This window comes from Heterodontus francisci, chromosome 12 (assembly GCF_036365525.1).
Source record: "Heterodontus francisci isolate sHetFra1 chromosome 12, sHetFra1.hap1, whole genome shotgun sequence".
Classification (NCBI taxonomy): domain Eukaryota; kingdom Metazoa; phylum Chordata; class Chondrichthyes; order Heterodontiformes; family Heterodontidae; genus Heterodontus; species Heterodontus francisci.
Window position 1 is genome coordinate 36,859,622 of NC_090382.1, and position 19,732 is coordinate 36,879,353.

The window sequence follows — 19,732 nt, forward strand, 5'->3', positions numbered from 1 at the left end:
GCACCGATATGGCTGCAGGAACTGCCGGAAACATGCCAAAGGTGACACATGACTGCCTACGGGGTTCCGCTCCGGATTTTCTGTTCGGGTTTACTCCCTTCGCCTTGGTCTCCCGAGACGCCCACAAGGCAGTGGGGGTAAGCAGCATATAATCAAACAATTGATACACAATTAACCGATTAACAGATTACCTTCTTTCTTTTATAATACAACTTGGATTAACATGCTCAAACAATATTTCAAAAATAAATGTCATATTATGTACAAAGTATTAACATGCTCAAAGAACATGTCAAAATAAATCAAAATAAATTCCATATTGGGTACAAAGTATTACATTGTGAGACGTCCCTCCTCTAGCACCCCTTACAATTTCTTTGTACTCGTATTTCTTTTTGTGAAACAATCGGATAGCTGATGACTTGCATCTACCAATTTAACTTTGGAGATTTCCTTTCTCTCCAGCATTTGTTTCAATCCAGCAAGGTCAATACTTAGTCTTTTCTCTCTCACACTTCTTGTCCCACAAAGAACGACTATCCACATAACATTCAATGGGTATCCTATCTTCAGTATGCCCCTTGTTTAGAATTTCACCCAAAATATTTGACAAATAGAACCCCATAATCACTGCCTCCACAAGACCCAGTATTTCCCAGCTAAAGTGCTTTTAAAGACCCGTTTTATTTTGTTAGCCTCACAAGCTAAAGGACAACATTTTAAAGGCCACTTTGGGTCTGCAAATGAAACCCAACCCGAGCCCAAGAGAACCACATCCAACCCGAGCCCGACCTGAGTCCTTTCATTTTTTCCCACGCCCGACCCGACCCGAACCAACCACTGGAATGTTCAGTTAACCCAGCTTCCGTTTTTCACTTTTTAAGCTTGTGCAGATAAACAACAAAAACCGTAACTGGACTTGAAAGGTTGTTTAAAAAGTACATTAAGATTGGAGCCACGTACCAGAGGTGGTGATAGAGTGTGTCCGACCCGGCCCGACCTGACACGAGCCCAAATGCTGGACCCGGAAGAGCGATCCGACCCAAACTGAACCGACACATGTCGTCTGTTCCCGTCGGGTTCAGGTCAGGTAGCCATGCTCTACAACATTTCCCATTTTCACCCATCAGAAATATTATGAAACCAGCTGCACTTGATTACCCATCAGCAAGATTAGCACATGAAGCATCACTAACAATTAGTAGCTTCATGTTCTTGGGGTCACCTAAGGATGGGAACTTTAGTACACATTTCTCCAGATTTAGTTTTTTAATGTTTCATTTGCCCTTAAAACATTCTCAACTTTCGGCATCATTGTGCTTAACTCCAGCACACCAAAACTAGCATCAGGCCTAGTTTGAGTGCGCAACCAGTTTAATTGACCAACCAAGTTTTGCAATTGCTCAGTCTCTGCTTTAGATATATCATCATCTTTCTGTGATGAACTAACACAATTAACCGGAAAGGGAGTAACACTCCTGCGTTCAGATGCTGCAAATGGCCAGCCTAGACTAACTAGCACATGCGCAGGAAAACGCTCTCCCCCCACCCCCCCCCCCCCTTGGCCTCTCACTCCAGGCCACTCTCTGACGTTTACCCCCCACCCAACCCGCCATCCCCAGCCGCTCGCTCCCCACTCTCCCCCCAAATCCCGCTCTCCAGCTGCTCGCTCTCCCCCTCGCCATCCCACTCTTCGGCAAGTGGGCTGCGAGGGGTGACAGGGCGTTGTAGGAATGAGTGGCTGAAAGGAAGGAAGCAGCACGGCCTAGAGCTCGCATCTGGAGGGTTTGGGGAAAGGGGTAGCGGGGAGCGAGCGGCCGGAGAGCGGGATGGGAGAGGAGGGAAGCGGGAAGCGAGTGGCCGGAGAGCAGGACTGGGGGCGAGGGATAAGCGGGGAGTGAGCAGCCGGAGAGTGGGATGGGGAGAAGCAGGGAGTGAGTGGCCGGAGAGTGGGATGGGGGGAGGGGGGAAGCGGGGAGTGAGTGGCAAGAGACCGGAGAGCGGAATGGCATTGAATGGCAACCTCACTGAATTATGGGGGGGTGTGCAGCATTGTCAGAGGTGCTGTCCTTCTGATGAGACTTTAAACAAAGCAACGTTCTCCGAGTATCGAACATGTCCAATGTGTGCTGGCATGGGTTGAAGTTGCTTGTCTGTGATAAATTGAGCAGCGCAATCTTTAATTTTGGCAGTCCCACAAGCCTGACTCCCTATCTTAAATTCTGCCCTAATCTTATTAATAAGATATTTCTCAAAATCCGCAGTATCACACCATAAGAAATCATCAATGTGCATCATGGAGATGCCTGAAGGTTTCCCTTTCCGATACCAATAAAACATTGCAAGATCTGCTTTTAGTTGAACACAACCAATTTTCAACAAGACAGATATGACTGAGAAATACCACACCCTGGAAGCATCATTAAGGCCACAGACGTATTTGTTCAGTTTCCATAATTTTCCTTCTGCATCTGCTGCCTCTTTAGGTGGTTTCAGGTACACTTCTCTGTGAAAAGTATCACCCTGCAGAAATGTGTCTTTTATGTCAGTGGATCTACACTCCATGAATATATGGCCAAAAGAGCCAAAACGATTTTCAAGATTAATTTCCCAGCTGTGGGAGAGTCCACTCTAACATTGGTATCACCCAATCTCTCTTCAAAACCCCTTGCAACTAACCCTGCTCTAGCCTTTATAAGTTCCATCGGGAAGGACTTTTTTTAGCACAAATCCATCGATGTGACAAGGCTGGCTGTCTCCTATCTGGTACCTCAGAATAGACTCCAAATTCTCTCCATATCTCTAATTCCTTATATTTTGCTTCTCTTATTAGCTTATCCTCAAATTTATTGGCAGCCACCAAAACTTCATGGTCATGAGGACTTCTGCTTCTATTTCTACACCGAAACTGCTCTCTAGCCTTCATTTCATTGCGGAATCTGTTCAAACTATGGCCTCTATTAGCACTTTGATGTCTTTCGGGACTACTGCGAGAAGATCTCCCTCGCATATTATTGAAGGCTCTTTCTCCAGTACGTGATTGCTTCCTTACGCAGGAGATACTTCCAGATCCACTATTCAAACTTGCACTGCTCTTTCTTACCCTCCACCTTTCACCCCATTCTGCCAGTCCATGGACCTTGCTTCTCGGCCATCATCTTGAACATTTAACTAATAGCTAAACTTGCCTGTAGATTTTCCTGCACGTCCCACAATTGTTGCATCCCTCCATTTCTTAGACCCTTCTGGAATATATGTTACTCGAGTAGCTACTCGGGGCAATTGGCCTTTGGATGCGATAGCTCTTTCCTTAGCATCATGATCACTCACATTACTATTCAACCCTTGATCTACCTGTACTTTAGGATCTTCATCACAAAACACAAGAGTATTTGAGGTACAAGGTGCATCGTTTCCCTTTATCAATTACTCAGATTCTGAGATTTAGTAATCAACCCTGACCAATCGCGAGGAATGAACCTTAACAGTTTGATTTCCATGCTTGATAACTACCGTCTTACCATCACGACCGATTACTTTACCAGGGCCCTTACCAGGGCCCTTCCATTCCCTATGACCCTGTCTTTTATAATACACCAAATCTCCTGAATAGATTCTGCCTCAGATGGCCTTATACGTTGCCTCAGAGCTCTCCGAATTTTCTGAGACATCAGCCTTGATGAAAGCCCATCTCCCTGCATGTAAAGCATTCAAATGTGCAGAGCAAATTTAAATAATTGTAGTACCTTCTACAGCAGGGGACCATCGCACAGTACAGAAGGCAATTTGGGATTCTGTCCATAGACCAATTGATAGGGACTATATCCTCCAACTATCTGAAGCGAATTCTTCGCATGAACCGCCCATGCCAGGGCAGTTGTCAACTTGCAGTTTAGCTGGTCAGCTAAGATTTTATGCAGCATTTCATCAACCACTGCATGATTTATTTCACAGAGCTCATTGGTGAAAGGACTTTCAGCTGCAGTGTCCATAACCATAATGTCCATGTTTTCACGCGTCTCTGAACTCGTCATTGGCAAATTCCCCTCCATTATCAGTCAGAAACTTAGCTGGTGCCCCTATCCATTTCTCCATAATTTTGTCCATAATCACTCTTTTGTCTTTGCTATTTATTATTGTAGAGAGTCTAAATCTAGTTGCTAGGTCTATAAAATGTAGAATGTAAATATTCTTGTCTTTGTCCCCTACCTTTAAATCCATGGCAACTACCTTGTTAAAGTCGCGTGCCAATGGAAGGCTGTCAATAGGATGTGATGGTATCCTCCAATACTTTTTACAGATTTCACACTTTTCACTAATCTCTACTATTATCCTCGTATACTCTTCATCAATCACACCTGTGTCCTTTAGCAGGGTTTTTAATCTCTGACAAGAGGGATGAGCAAATTGTCCGTGTAACTTTAAGACAATTTGCTTTTTATCTCTCTGATTCTTAACACCTGATGTCGTTAATACTTCTCTAACACTCTGACTAGAAACATCAGGTTTTGTTAAGGGGATACAATAATGCCCTGACTGTGTAAACAGAAAATTCACTGACTTTCCAAAAACAATTGCCTTATCATGCTCCATATCAAGTTTCACCTGTGCCTTTTTCATTGAAGGCTTACTCAACAGTAAATGTCTGTCACTAGAGACTACATCAGTACTGATACGGTGGCTTACTCCAGCTATTTTACATGGAATTACTACTCTCTTCAGTGACTTCAATGTGTTGTCATCAGTAAACCTAAAGCTGGTTATACTCCTTAACCTTGCATCAATCCTCACTGCTGAGTGAATCCAGATAACATTGTAACCAATTAGTTCCACATACTGTTGACATGCATGCACTATCTAATACAGCACAGTTGAACGAATCTGCAACTAAAACATTCATCACAGGACTAAAACTCCTTGTGACCAGTACAATTCATTCAGATTCATCAGTATCTTCCTCTTCTGCCTCATAATTCTCTGTTGTGTGTTATTTCGAGGACTCTGCCCCTCCGCTTTGGGCAGTTCATTGCATAATGATACTTTGAGTCACATCTGAAGCACCTATTAACTGTTCCTTGGACATTTCTGGGATTCATTCGCCCATGATTGCTGTTCTAATTCTCTCATCCACGGTAAAAGTCAGACCTGCTAAAGGTGCTTGCATCCTCATTCCTCCTGTCTTTAACTCTTCAAATATATTTATGCCTGCTTCCAGTATCTGGATCATTTAGAAATCTAGTAAACATTGAGTCCTCCATTCTTTGTGTCACCGTAGAATGTCCTGCTTGTTCTATCAGGGCTGCAGGAAATGACTGTTTCCCCAGGAACTTCTTTAAGGCAGCAGACATTTGATCCAACAGGGAGTTTTTATCCAAGAATTGAACCCCAGTTAGAACCAGGAGCCTGTCTATATGCGACACCCTAGCACAATCTAGCAATTTAAATGCGAGCACTGAAGCAGAGATCACCAAATTGAATTTCCTCAATCTTCTATACAGTCTGTTAAAGTCCATGATACATTCCTCCATTGAATAACTATATTTTTTTCGAAATCTATCAAAGTCTGACCATGCCTCTTACGCATTCAAAAGGTCATCTTTCTTGTAAAATGTCATCCAAAAACTCTGACAGAAGATCCAACTCTTCATCAGTATCCAATTGACGAGCATCCAGTTCACAAAACACTTTACTTCTGATTTTACCTTTGGTAGGAAGTGACAATACCAAGACCATACCTTGTTTCCTGTTCGGTAGGGATGTAACCCATGTCCACATATCCACTTCATTCTTCTGCTGGTCATATGATTCAGATGCAGAGAACATCGGAGGGTAATCATACCCTGACAATTTACACTTGCTTTCTGCCATATTTTCCACAATAGCCAGTGAGATTTTAGTTTTCTATGTAAAAATAAATTCCTAGTTTCCAACCTTCAGCTTTAGGTAACATCCTCTGCTAAACTCCATGTTAAACTCCAGAAAGATTGTTATGGAAGGATAATGCTGGAGCCTATCTTTACTCAGTTTCACATTTATTGTACAGAGTAAATGGATTACAAACCTGTAGCTCCTCACAAAAACCCTCCACCAGTCTCAGTAAGCGACTGCTTATAAGTGCTCAAGTATGATCCCAATTAAGACCTTCCACCTACATATAATCAAACAATTTATACACAATTAACAGATTAACAGTCTCCTCCTAGTCACGATTGTTGAAATCTCCAGGTCTGCTCACAATCAAGCATCTCGTGTTCCACTTGGTGTTGTCATCCAAGAGGTAAGTGTTGGTACTGAGCATCCACTTGATCTGCTCAGGTAACGATAGAGACAACGCGAGCTTGTGGTTGTAATTTGGATGTTTGATGCAAACTCAATCTCCAACTGCAAATCGTAGTTTCCTTGTGTGTGTTCGCTTATCGGAGTATGCTTTTGCTTTGCCTTGTCACTTCGCGATTTCTTCTCTGACACACTAGCTCTCAAACTGTCCTTGATCATCCTGTTGAAACATTCAATGCTACCATTCCATTGCGGGTTGTATTGCAATGTCAGATGGTGGTGAATTCTGTAGCTTTCTGGGAGGAACAAATAAGAAGTCATTCAATATACATGTTTGATGCTTGTGAAGGTTTATCTCAAAATAAGCTCCTTAATCTACAAGGGGGAAAATAGGTTGTGTTTGATCGCTGAGTGATTGATTGCTCTGTGCTGTGTTTGTAAGACTGCTCACTACGCTGTCAGTCAACTCTGAGGGGCGTGGTTCCAAAAGTGAAACTGTGGCCGGAATTTTATCCAGGCGGTGGGGGTCTCGACCACTGGCAAAAGCACCGGCGAGAGCCCCGCACTACCTTCTCTGGTGAAAGCCCGCTTCATTATGTGTCAAATAGACACGTAAGTGGACAGCGGCAGGCTTTCCCCAGGATCATTAATTCTGATGGTGGAAGTCCAGCCCTCTGAGAGCTGTTGGCCAAGCAGAAGCCAGCAGCTCTTTCACTGAGCAGCACCACCGTGGAGGCTGCTGCCAGTAAAGCACTCACCTGAGGCCCTGGAACCAGGCCAAAGGTAACTCTCAGCGGGAAGGGTTTCATGGCGTGGGGGTCACGGGGGGAGAGAGTGTAGGGGGGTTGGCAGCAAGGGCAGGGTTTGGCTCTCAGCAGGTCCCTCCTTCTGAATGCCAGGTCCCTCATTCAGGCACTAAGTGCCTTTTAACGAGGGACTGCCCCACCGAAGCTGGCAAGCAACCCACACGGGTTTGCTTGTCATCCTCCCTGTATGGTGACAGGCCCACCTGCTACTGGGCTAATACTGGCGGCAGCAGGATGAGGCCCTTAATTGGGCATTAATTGCCTACTTCAAGGCCTCAATTTGCAGCTGCGTAAGAAGGCCGTTCACAAGCCTTAATTTGGGTCCTGCCCCCACCACCATCCTGCCCGGCATATGCTCTCCCTGCCTCCAAACCCGACGTGGGGGACAGCATAAAATTCCCCACTCAGACAGATCTGAATAAAGCCTACACACACAGATATTGTGAGTCCAGGTTCTTCATGCTTGGGGTACGAAACATAACAGTAATGATGCACAGATATTTTCCAGGTCCCATCCCCATGCCACATCAGTGTGGCTGACACGAAGCTATCTTCAAATGTAAGTGATCTAATTGGACGGGGACGAGTGTTGGGGGGGTTGCGGTCCCTCGTTAAAAGACACGTATTGCTTGAACAAGGGACCCGGCATTGGGATAAAGGGGCCTGCTGAGAGCCACACCCTGCCCTTGCTGCCAAGCCCCATACATTTCCTTCTTCCACAATCCCCACCCCACGAAACCCCTCCCACATGTGAAGCATTATGTTTCAATCACACTTTTTTCAATTTCTTTGATTAATTATCGACATCAAACTATGTTCAAGCGCATTGCTCCTGACAGCTAATGACTTACGCACACCGGACTGTTTGTTCCACCTGCTCTCCTCTTTGAAAATTCCCTTCTGGCCCTCCCCAGCTCATTAACAAGTTCCTCAAGGAGCAGTTAATTGGAGGTGAGCAGGTTCCTGGCTCTCCACCCCCCATCCTCTCTTTGAAAATTGCACGTTCCAAAGGCATTGAGATTCAGAGACAGCTTCTGGGAATGCAATCTTCAATTCACACCCACACCTGTGCTTGCCCCCAAAGTGTTTTGAAAACCCAATCCAGTGTTTCAATATCATGGACCTACCAAAAGAAATGATACTTCCAGAATACTTGAGTTAATTAATTGGAATAGAAGAGAAACAATAAAAAGCAAGATAAAAAGTTCACAAACAGTATCAAAATACTGTTATGTTGTGCTTTAAATGCACTTTCATAAACAGCGCATCCTAACAACTCAGGACACCTATCTTATATGGGCCGCTAAATGACTAATAGTTGTATTGACATGAACACTGGAAAATTGTATGGACACCTAAATGATGTAATCAGGGCCTAATTTTAATATAATTAAATGCAAGTTGGCAGATGCATCTGGCAGCAGTACAAAACCCAACTAGGAAATTGGATGGGCCTGTAAATGGCATTATGGATCTCTGTCCATTTCTCTGATTGGTTCCACTCACTTTATGCCCATTAATCAGACATAACTGATTGACAAATTGAGTCTAATACTTCAGATGATTAATTAGAGCACTTTTCATGATTTACTCAATAATCCATACCTTGAACATAATCCTTGAATATAATCACTAGGAGTGAATTAGGAATCTCATTCAAACTGAATTCAGCCAAATTAGATGCAACTGGAAATATCTGACTTTGTACCAGGTCTGTCTGTTTCAAATTTACTTTTTGTTCACTGGTGTATAAGTTAGTGGAAAAATATGCACTGAGTCACATGCCCTCCACACTCATCTAATTCCTATAATATACTTTAACCACTACTCTGGTAATTCTGATCTGCTGACTCTTTAAATGATGTGAAATCTACTGGGTACAAATAACAACTTGCATTTATATAGCATCTTTATTGCAGTAAAACATCCTAAAACACTTCATAGGGGTTTAATCAGACAGAAATTAGCACTGAGCCAAAGAGCGAAACATTTGGACAACAGTACAGGTGACCAAAGAGATTGGTTTTAAAGAGAGTTTTAAAGGAGGAGAGAGGTGGAGAGGCAGAAATTTAAAGACAGCTGAAGGCAGGCTGCCAAATATAGGGTGAAGAAAGTGGAGGATGGAAAAGTGACCAGAATTGGAGGCACGCAAGTTCTAGGAGGGTTGTAAGGTTGAAGGAAGTTATCGAGATAGAAGGGGTGAGGATTTGAACACAAGATGAGAATTTTAAAATGGAGGCATTCGGGGACCGCAAGCCAATGTAGGTTCGGGAGCACAAGGGTGTTGGTTGCAAAGATCTTGGTGTAAGTTAAGATATAGGCAGCGGAATTTGGATGAGCGTAAGTTTATGAAGGGTGGAAAATAAGATTCTATATACTGTTGTGTATAAAAAAAGTGCAGCAATTAGTTTAGTAATGCTTTTGTGTTTTCCACTGTACATATTACTTTGCAAAGCTGGAAGTAATTTTAGGATTTTAAATTTAGCAGTGCGGAATTATTTATAGGCATTGAATGTTAAACACACAAAAACCTATATAAAGTTTCCACAAAGAACAATAATCCAGAAAATCTCTATTCATACTTCAGTGTTGTCAAACTGTTGGAAATACATATCCTTTTGAATTTTTAAACTTAAAATGTGAATTTGTACTACTGTCTCACGATGCAACTTCCTCTTAATTTTTGCTCTACTGCTTTTTTAGCTGTTTGAATTCAGTGGGTCCTGAGACTTGAGAGTTGTTCTGAGCTGGTATTGGTGGATAACTCTTAAATACACCATTAGCAGCATATGGAATCCCACCAAGTCACAGGGCCCAGCAAATTCAAGCAGCTGAACCCAGTGGAGCAAGAAGTAAGAGGCAACTACATCGTGGAACGATGTTTTGGAACAGCATCAAGTTTCAACCATCAGTGAAAGGGGAAAAAACAACAACCTGCATTTATATAGCACCCTTAACGTAGTGAAACATCCCAAGTAACTTCACAGGAGCATTATCAAATAAAATTTGACACCAAGACACATTAAGAGATATAAGGACATGTGGCTACAAGCTTGGTTTAAAGGCATGGGCCAGAATTTTACCTTTGTCGTTGGCACCGTGTTCTGGGAGGCGGAAGTGGGTGTAGAAGTCGCTCTTGCTCCGCACCTAGCTGCCGCCACTATCGAGCGCAAAGCATCCAGTTAGCGGCTTTATGGCATATTTCTGTCTGAAAAGGGCGGGCGCGGGTGGGAGGGTGAGCGTTGGCGGAAGCGGGGCTAGAGCCGGAAGAGGTTGCTGAAAGCCATTTAAAAGGGCTTTCAGCAGCCTCTGTGGCTCTAAGAGGCTTACCTGCAACAAACATTTCGTTTGGAGTAGCAGCATTTTGCAAAATGAAATACAGCAGCCTGAGAGTGAAATGAGTGCAGCAAGAATTAAAGGGCCGACCCATCCAACAATTTCTAATTAAACGGAAACCCACCAGAACCCGCTGGCGGCAGTGGAAGGGAGATGCAGCCACATGACCCCCAGGTTCTCCAAGGACTCCTTGCATGTCCTCTTCCAAGCGGCTGAGGCAAGGCAGGAGCTCCTCTTCCCAACAGACGGAAGGAGCAGGCCTCCCCAGGTCAGTAAGAAGGCAAGGCTGGAGGTAGTGGAGGAGGTCAGCAGTCGCGGGGTAGTGAGGAGGACATGGCTCCAGTGCTGCAACAGGGTCACTGCCTTTCTGCAATCTGCCGGGGAAGGGGCATTCTGCAGTCATCGCAGCTTTTAACTGATACGGGAGGGTCAATGGGTGCTGATGCTGCAAAGTCGAAGCCATCATCTTCAGCGATTGGCTGCAGCCCTGCCTTGGGCCGTATAATGGGCATATCTGTGACGCACAGTGGTCCAGAGATGTGCCATCCGTGCACTTCATTAGCATTGGTTACAGATGCAGTGTTCAGCCCAAGGAGTGAATGGGTGATCTTTCAAGTCAAGGGTCTTAACTAATTGCCTTGTGTCTCCAGAGGAGGGCACATAATGCCCGAGAGAGGGTCTGGACCGGTGGCGGAGTGGCCAACCTCAACTTTTTGACCAGATTGGAGGAGGATGCGTTGATGCTTGTAGGGGATGGAGTACGGGCAGTAACTGATGATGAGGTCGGTGCACCTAGTCAGGAGGGTGAGTTCCCCAGAGTGTGGTCAAGGGGTGGGGTGGGGGGCACGGAGATTGCTTCAAGCAATGAAAGGTACTCGCAAAGTTAAAATCACACACATGTGCCCACACTGTTATCTATGACATGTCCTTCAGTCAGGAGTGCTGATCACAACTGATCATTCTGATTTTCCCTGCAGGTGAAACACAGCAGCGGCCTGGCAGCGTCTCCGGGGCTCATCTGTCCACCTCAGAGGGTGCAGTGTCACATCCTCGCCCCACAGCAAGTGCCAGCTCAGAGACAGTCACCTTGGTTGGGATGTGTGTCTCCTCGGATTCATGGTCACAACCTGGTAGCAGCACCACACAATTGCCGGACCAGCTGCCAGAGGCGGTACCGGCTGATGCCTCTGACACTCAGAGGACTGTGGGAGGCCAGGCCAGTGCAGAGCCACAAGCTGATGATCAGCCTCTGCTGACATCCATTTGGCGGGAGATGCTGCAGGTGCAGCATGCAGCGCGTGGAGATCTGGCGGAGTTACCAGAGACATTGCATGCTATGGCTCGGCCTTTGGAGATCTCCATCCACGTCATGAGTACTGCACAGTCCCTATCCTCTACCCATCAGGCTTCCTCCACTGACAAATTGGCGGCTGTATTGGAGAGCCCGATCTTGGAGGCCATGCAGAACCTCACAGGAGAGTGAACTCCATGGACCAGTGCCTTAGAGATCTGTCTCTGATGCTCATGTGACATTTGGAAGCTGCTCATCCCTCTGAGGTCAGCAGAGAGGACCAATTGAGCCTCACGAGGGCACAGGGACAGCAGCAGAATTCATATGGGCTCCTCTCAGGGCGTTCCTGATGCATTCCACAGCTCCTTGTCCCCTCTGTCAGTGACATCAGCACCGCATAATCCCAGGGTATCAGAGAGTGTTCCTGAGACTCCTCAGGGTCACCTCAATATGTCGGGGCCTACACGGCCTCGGGCAGGCTGAGGACGCCTGCCAAAGTCATCCAAAGCTACGCAGCATCCTGATCAGCTATCTGCCTCTGTCGTGGCTTGCAGCGAGGGATCGTCCACATGCGTGAGCGCTCGCAAACATTTCAAAAAATCACTAACAGCACTACGGGGTCACTGGTGCAATTTGTAAATATTTGATCTTGAAACTCACAAAAAATTATTACATTTTTCACTTGGCATTTTCATCTGTCACAAGTCAATGCTGATGTTTTAGACGATCTAGTTGTTCTGCATGAGAAGGATATTTGGGGAGGGGGCATATTCAGGCTGTGTGGTGTTTGTGGAAAGGAGGCCCATAGCAGCTGAGATTTCCCCCTAAAGGTGAATGCCTCATTCCAGTTCATGTGAATGCCTCATCTCAGACTGCCATGTCAGTTTCTCGGTGATGAGCCTCCGTTTGGGAGAAACGCCTGAGTATTAGAGCCTCCCAGGTCTCCCTTGCGCTTAACTCCCCCAAACCTCCAGCTCCCTCCCCCCGCCATTCAGGAGGCTATGGCCCCTCTTTCTCAGCCTCATCCATATCACCATCCTCGTCTGGGGATGCCTCGCGTTGAACGAAGTCATCATCCTCCAGGGTCTCCCTCCTCTCCATCGCCAGGTTATGTAAAGCACAGCAGATGACAAAAATTTGAGATACCCTTGCTAGCGAGTACTGAAGGGTACCACCTGAGCAATTGAGACGCCGAATTCCGTGGGTTCCTCACAGGTGTCATCAGCTATGTCTTAAGCAGATAACCCCTGTCGCCAAGTATCCATCCTTGCAGGCATTCAGGAGGACTGAATAGTGCTGGCACCTGGGAGTTCCGGAGAATGAATGCATCGTGACTGCTTCCAGGATAATGAGCACACACCTGCAATATACCCTCATGGCGGTAACAAACAATTTGCACATTCATTGCGTGAAACCCCTTTCGATTAATGAAGGTCCCTGATTGACCTGCAGGTGCTCTAATAGCCACATGAGTGCAGTCTAATGCCTTGGACCATGGGGAATGCAGCGATGGTGCTGTATGGTGCTGTACGGAGCGATCCGAGGCACTTGCTAATGATTTCCAAGCCTTATCCATAATATTGCTGTATGCCTCTGCCTCTCTCGGTCTGACTAGCGGCGTCTGTCTTGAATTGATGAACTGGTTAGCATGCCTGAATATGGCATCAGTTACCACCTTAATGCAGTGATGCACTGATGATTGCGAGACTCCGCACATGTCTCCTGATGAAGCCTGGAAGGAACCTGATGCATAGAAGTTCAGTGCAACTGTTAGTTTCAGTGTGATCAGCATTGGATGGCCGCCGACGCAATTCCAAGCGACCTCTGCTACCAGCGATGAGACAGTCTCCCGTGACAGGCGCAGTCTTCTTCCGCACTGGCACTCTGACATTTGTAGAAAGCTCAAATGTGGGCAGTAGACTCTTCCTGCTGGTAGGCTGATCTCCTGACAGGTGGTTGCACCCGGGGCACCCTGTTACATTCTTCCCCTCCCCCATTATGAGGCTGCACTTGGCCAGCAGGTTGCTGATTTCTCTGGCCAGTTGTCCTCCTGTTCCTCCTTATGGCATAGTCTTCCTCATTAGATGAGCCGCCTCCAGAGTGGACAATTCCCATTGATGCAGTGTCCAGAGATGTAATTAGGACAGGTATTAGCAGCCTGCTGCAAGGACAGGCAATCACACCAGCCTCCCCAACACCAAATAAATCAATACTGCTGTGGCCCGACCAGGAGTAACTAACATTCAGGTGAACCCTGGTGAACCAGCAGAAACAACCCCAAACTTAAAGGTAACACACAGAAATATCACAGAATAATGAACCAAAAACAGTACCTCCAACTCCTTCACAGAAACACTGCTTGCCGCTCTTCTAAAGCTGCCGGGTTCCTGACACCCCCTTCAACTCATTTGGCCGTAAAATTTGACAGCCGACATAAAATGGCTGTCAATTGGATTTTAAACGACCTCAATTGGCTCTTAATTGATGCAAATTAGACGGCGACCGGCACCTCGATCTCGCCCGCCGTCTGACCTGCGTAAAATAGAGGACCCGACCCGACGTCATTGCCCACCATTTTTCGCCTCGGCCATCTCGGAGGACTCCCATTTTTAGAAGGTAAAATTCTGGTCGTCGCTTCAAGGATGGGAGAGGTGTAGAGATGTAGAAAGGTTTAGGGAGGGAATTCCAGAGCCTAGTGACTAGGCAGTTGAAGGCACAGTCACCAATGGTGGAGTGAAGAAAACTAGGGATGCACAAGAGGCCAGAATTGGAGATTTTGGCGGGTATTAAGACTGAAGGAGTTTACAGGGATAGGAATGGGGCAAGGCCATCGAGAGATCTGAAAACAAGGATCTGAATTTTTAAATCAAGGTATTGCCAGACTGGGAGCCAATGTAGGCCAGCAGGCACATGAGTGATAGGTGAACGGGGCTTGGTGTGAGTTAGGACACTGTGATGTCCTTGGGACTGGAGCATGGTTTAGTCGAGTTTAGAAAGAAACATAAGACAGAGACATAGACAGAGGCAGCATGCTGTTGAACATAATGGAGTCTTTTTATTCTGTTTTACTTTCACTTTTTCTTTCAGCTCCCTCTGCTGGCTCATGCACATGGTAGCCTCAAGTGAACAATATGTACAATACAATTCTCAAAACACGACATCTGTCTCCTTCATAGTAAATGAGAGACATGGCATGTTTCAATGGTTTGTTTCCAAAAGTGTCAACAATAAACTTAAACATAAATAATTCACTTCGTAACATAGTCACTTAAGTATGGTTGGTGTTTTCTTTCATGAGTAGGATATCGTCTGACCTCAGGCGCAATCTCATTTGGCTCATGTTCTTCATCTGAAATGTCAATGTTGGAATCAGAATCAATGCTTGCGAGTGGTGTTTTCAGTGCTTTGAAGAATGACATGTTTCTTGTGATGATTTGTGAATCGCGCTTAGCAGTGATCATTGATCTTTTTGTGTTGGTCACAACAAATGGCTGGATGTCATAAGGAGTTGTTTGTTTTCCAAAATGACTATTACGCTTCACAAGTACTTTATCTCCTGGCTTAAGTGGTGTAGTTTTAAAGCTCATGTTTCGCTTTGCATTTACCTTCTTTCAATCATTTTGTTCGCGATCGCGTTCACGTACATGTTTATCATTAGCTCCGCAGGTTAGCTCAGGTAGACATGTGCACATAGGATGTGCAAAGATGAGTGTAGCTGGAGGTTTTCCAGTAGTCGAGTGAGGAATCGCTCTGTAATTATGAAGAAAGTGATATCGTTTTTGTTTCCATGACTTGTTCTCAGCTGTAGCTGTTCAAGGTTCGCATAGACTTTTTGACTTCTCCATTAGCCTTTGGCCAGCGGGGTGTGATTTTCTGATGCGTGAACCCTAGGTAGTCCACGAATTTGCTGAACTCATCGCTGTTAAATGGGAGTCCATTGTCACTTTTTACCTTTTGAGGGATTACAAACAAGGCGAAGATCTGGTCAAGCATTGGGATAACTGCTTTTGTTGAAGTTGACGAAACTAATTCCATGCTTGGGAATCTGCTGTAGTCATCAGTGACAACAAGTAGATGTTCACCTGTGGGCAAAACTGTGAATTCAATGCTAACTTCAATCCATGGTCCTGAAGGTAGCACGGACATCTTGAGAGGCTCAAAAAGATTTGACATTGTGACTACCTGACATGGCAAGCACTGATCGATTTTGTTCTCTACCATGCGATCAATTCCTGGGAACCATACCTTTTCCCTAAAGAGCTGTTTCATTTTGACAATTCCTTAGTGTTCTTCATGTGCTATATCGACAACACGTTCCCTCAATGAGTGTGGAATGAAAATACAGTTGTTGTGTATTGCGGGATCAGATGTGGTTGTAACGGTGAGCTAATTTCGATCATTGTGAAGATCTTGTAGTGTGTGCGCGATTTTGTTTGCAGACACTTTCTCAATCACGTCTTTCCAGTTTTGTGATTCTATAGCCTTCATACATAATTACAAAGCCTCATCTTGTTTTGTTGCTGCTTTAATGTCAGCTAGTTTTAGTGACTTTGGCACTGCATTTAGGCTTATGTAGGTATGATATTGTTCAGCAACCTTTTCCTCGTGACTAGTAGGACCACTTTCAGCAGCGGATGTTGCATAGGATAATCTGCTGTGTTGCGCTTACCTGGCTGATACTCAATATGGAACTCGTACTCTTGTAGTTTGAGTATCCAATGTTCTATTCAGGTGGGTGGTTTGCTATGTGGATTGTTGAATAAATTCACTAGTAGTCTATGATCAGCTATTACTTTAAATTCACTTCAATATAAGTAGAGATGAAAGTGTAAAATACCCCATGTGATTGAGAGCACTTCTCTCTCTGTTTGTGAATAATGTTGCTCTACAGGCATTAATGATCTGCTTGCCATCGCAATGATTGATAGGTTACTTGTCTTTCTGTATGAGAACTGCACCTAAGCCAACCAGGTTGGCATTCACAACTAGCTGGGTGGTTTTCTCAGGGTCGAAATAGGTATTTGTGCAACTTGCTGACAAACGTCGTTTGATCTGGTGTACTGCCTGTCTATGTGATTTACTCCATTCGCACTTGGCGGTCCCTTTTGTCAGATTTGGTAGGGGGGCAAATAGCGTAGTGAGGTCAGGAATTAAACGACTGCAGTACATGACGAGTCCTAGCAGACTCTAGACTTCTTGCACATTTGTAGGACCTACAGCATTTGCAATGGCTTCAACTTTTCGTGGTTCTGGTGATATTCTTTTACCACTTAATAAATGACCAAAGAATTCAATTCTACTTTTATTAAACAGCATTTGTCTTTGTTCAAGGTGAAGGTATGTTCTCTGAGACGTTGTAGGCATGCATGTGGGTGTGTCTCGAGTTCCCTTTCAATGCAACCTGTTACGACCGCTCAGGACAAAACCCCGAATCAAAATATATGATTCTGATTGCAGTGGGTGCAACGCACTGTCAATTCAGTCCTGTCGCTCCACAGCATAATATTTCTTTAAAATTTCCAAATCGGAAAAAAAGCAGCCAAATTGAACAATCTAGTGACTGTCAAATGAAGCAAACCAAACCAGGTATCTTTAGATATCAACAAATATTTATAATAAAGAAATCTTAAACACTATTAAGATAAACAAATATCTAAAGACGTTATAACTTCTGATTTAAAAATCTAACTCCCGCATTCACATACATATACTCTAACAGTAGTTTGGTTTTTAATTAGCTGCCTGAAAAATAAAGTCTTGGCAAATTATGTTCCTGACGAATGGCATCCAATACAATACAGTCAAAGTTCACTTGCAGTCTTCCAAGGTCCAATGAAATAGAAGGTCCTTCCAAAGATAGAAATTCAGCAGTTCAGTTCAGCAGTTGTAGCATAAACTGTCCCTTCAGTGATAAACACAGCAATACTGATACTTTGTTAAGAAAGAAAAGCTTTTATTATTTTCTTAGTGAATTAATTCGCCTTGAAGCTTTGTAGAATCTTCTTGAGAGAGAAAACATAGCTCCTTCCTTTAGTTTAAATTGTCTCAGAGAGCTCTCCTTCCTTCAATTGCTAGAACAGTCATTCAACTGACTGTTGCTCAGCTAATTTTAAAAAGTCAAAACTTCAACATTGAATCTCTGTCCTCTCTCTCTCTCTGTTGCTTGGCAACCAGAATGCGCTTTGGCTCACTGAGCCTCCAGAACTTTCTGCCTTAAGGATGTACTGATCTTTTACAGTCTTAAAGGTGCACCACAATATTTCCGAGGAGGAAAAAAAAACACAGGACCATGACAGACCGTAGATGAGAATGTCATCCCTGATGTTCAGAATGCGTTCAAGTCCTTGAAGTATAGATTGAATCAAGAGCCGAAATACCTCAGCTACTGTATTGACTCTAAGGTTGAGCCTCTTGTATCGGAAAGGTTCGATGTAAGTAGAGAATACAGGAAGATATCTCAATTTTTCTGCAAGCTCGATTTGATGGTAGCCTGCATTGAGGTCAAGTTTAGCACCATTCACTTTCTCTATGATATCACCGATTGTCGATGTCAAGTGTCTTTCTCGTTGTATGGCTTGTTTTGGTGATCGCATATCAAAGCAGATTCTAATCTGGTTCTCACTCTTGGGTTTCTTAACGACTTTTACTGATGAGGCAAAAGGGGTTGGCTCATCCCCAACCTTCAATAATGTCAAGGTCAAGTAGTAAGAACATAGGAACATAGGAGCAGGAGTAGGCTATTCAGCCCATCGAATCTGCTCTGCCATTCAATACCATCATAGCTGATCATCCACTTCAATGCCTGTTCCCCACACTATCCCCATATCCCTTTATGTCATTGGTATTTAGAAATCTGTCAATCTCTACTTTAAACATACTCAATAACTGAGCTTCCACAGCCCTCTGGCATAGAGAATTCCAAAGATTCACAACCCTCTGAGTAAAGAAATTTCTCCTCATCTCTGTCCTAAGTGGCATCCCCCTTAATTTGAAATTTTGTCCCCTGGTTCTAGACTTCCCAGCTAGGGGAAACATCTTACTTGCATCTACCCTGTCTATCCCTTTAACTATTTTGTAGGTTTCAATGAGATCACCTTTCATTCTTCGAAACTCTAGCGAATACAGGCCCAGTTTCCCCAATCTCTCTTCATAGGACAATCCCGCCATCCCAGGAACAAGTCTGGTGAACCTTCGTTGCACTCCTTCTATGGCAATAATATCCTTCCTAAGGTAAGGGGACCAAAACTGCACACAGTACTCCAGGTTCTATACAATTGAAGCAAGACTTTGCTACTCCTGTACTAAAATCTTTTTGCAATAAAGGCTAACATACCATTAGCCTTCCTAATTGCTTGCTGCACCTGCATGTTAACTTTCAGTGACTTATTGACGAGGACTCCCAGGTCCCTTTGTACATCTACACTTTCTAATCTCTTCCCATTTAAGAAATACCCTGTACATCTGTTCCTCCGACCAAAATGGATAATCTCACATTTTTCCACATTATATTTCATCTGTCATGTTCTTGCCCACTCCCTAGTCCCTTGCATCTCTAATTCTGGGAGATTTCTTGTATCTTCCTCAGTGAAGACAGACACAATGTAATCATTTAGCTTCTCTGCCACGTCTCTACTCCCCATTATAAATTCTCCTGACTCTGCCTGTAATGAACCCATACTTGTCTTAGCTAAACGTTACCTTTTTACGTACCTATAGAAACTTTTACAGTCCATTTTTATGTATTTTGCTAGTTTACATTCGTATTCCTTTTTTTTAATCAGTTTTCTGTTCCTCCTTTGCTGGATTCTAAAATCTTCACAATCCTCAGGTTTACTATTATTTCTGGCAACTTTATAGATATTTTCTTTTAATCTTATACGATCCTTAACTTCATTAGACACGGTTGACTGCCTTTTCTTTTGGGGTTTTTATGCTTTAAAGGAATGTATAGTTGCTGTAAACTATGTAATAATTCTTTAAAGACTATCTATAGCCTATGTACTGTCGTACCTTGTAATATATT

At 44.2% G+C, this 19,732-nt stretch overlaps 1 long non-coding RNA gene across 1 annotated transcript in view; it reads right to left on the reverse strand.

Annotated features, from left to right (window-relative positions):
* Positions 1-6,073: 6,073 nt before the first annotated feature.
* Positions 6,074-19,732, reverse strand: part of LOC137375823 (uncharacterized) — a 45,211-nt gene continuing 31,552 nt past the window's right edge. Inside the window, exon 3 of the long non-coding RNA XR_010976066.1 lies at positions 6,074-6,572. This is a non-coding gene — a long non-coding RNA (uncharacterized lncRNA). The remainder of the gene's footprint in view (positions 6,573-19,732) is intronic.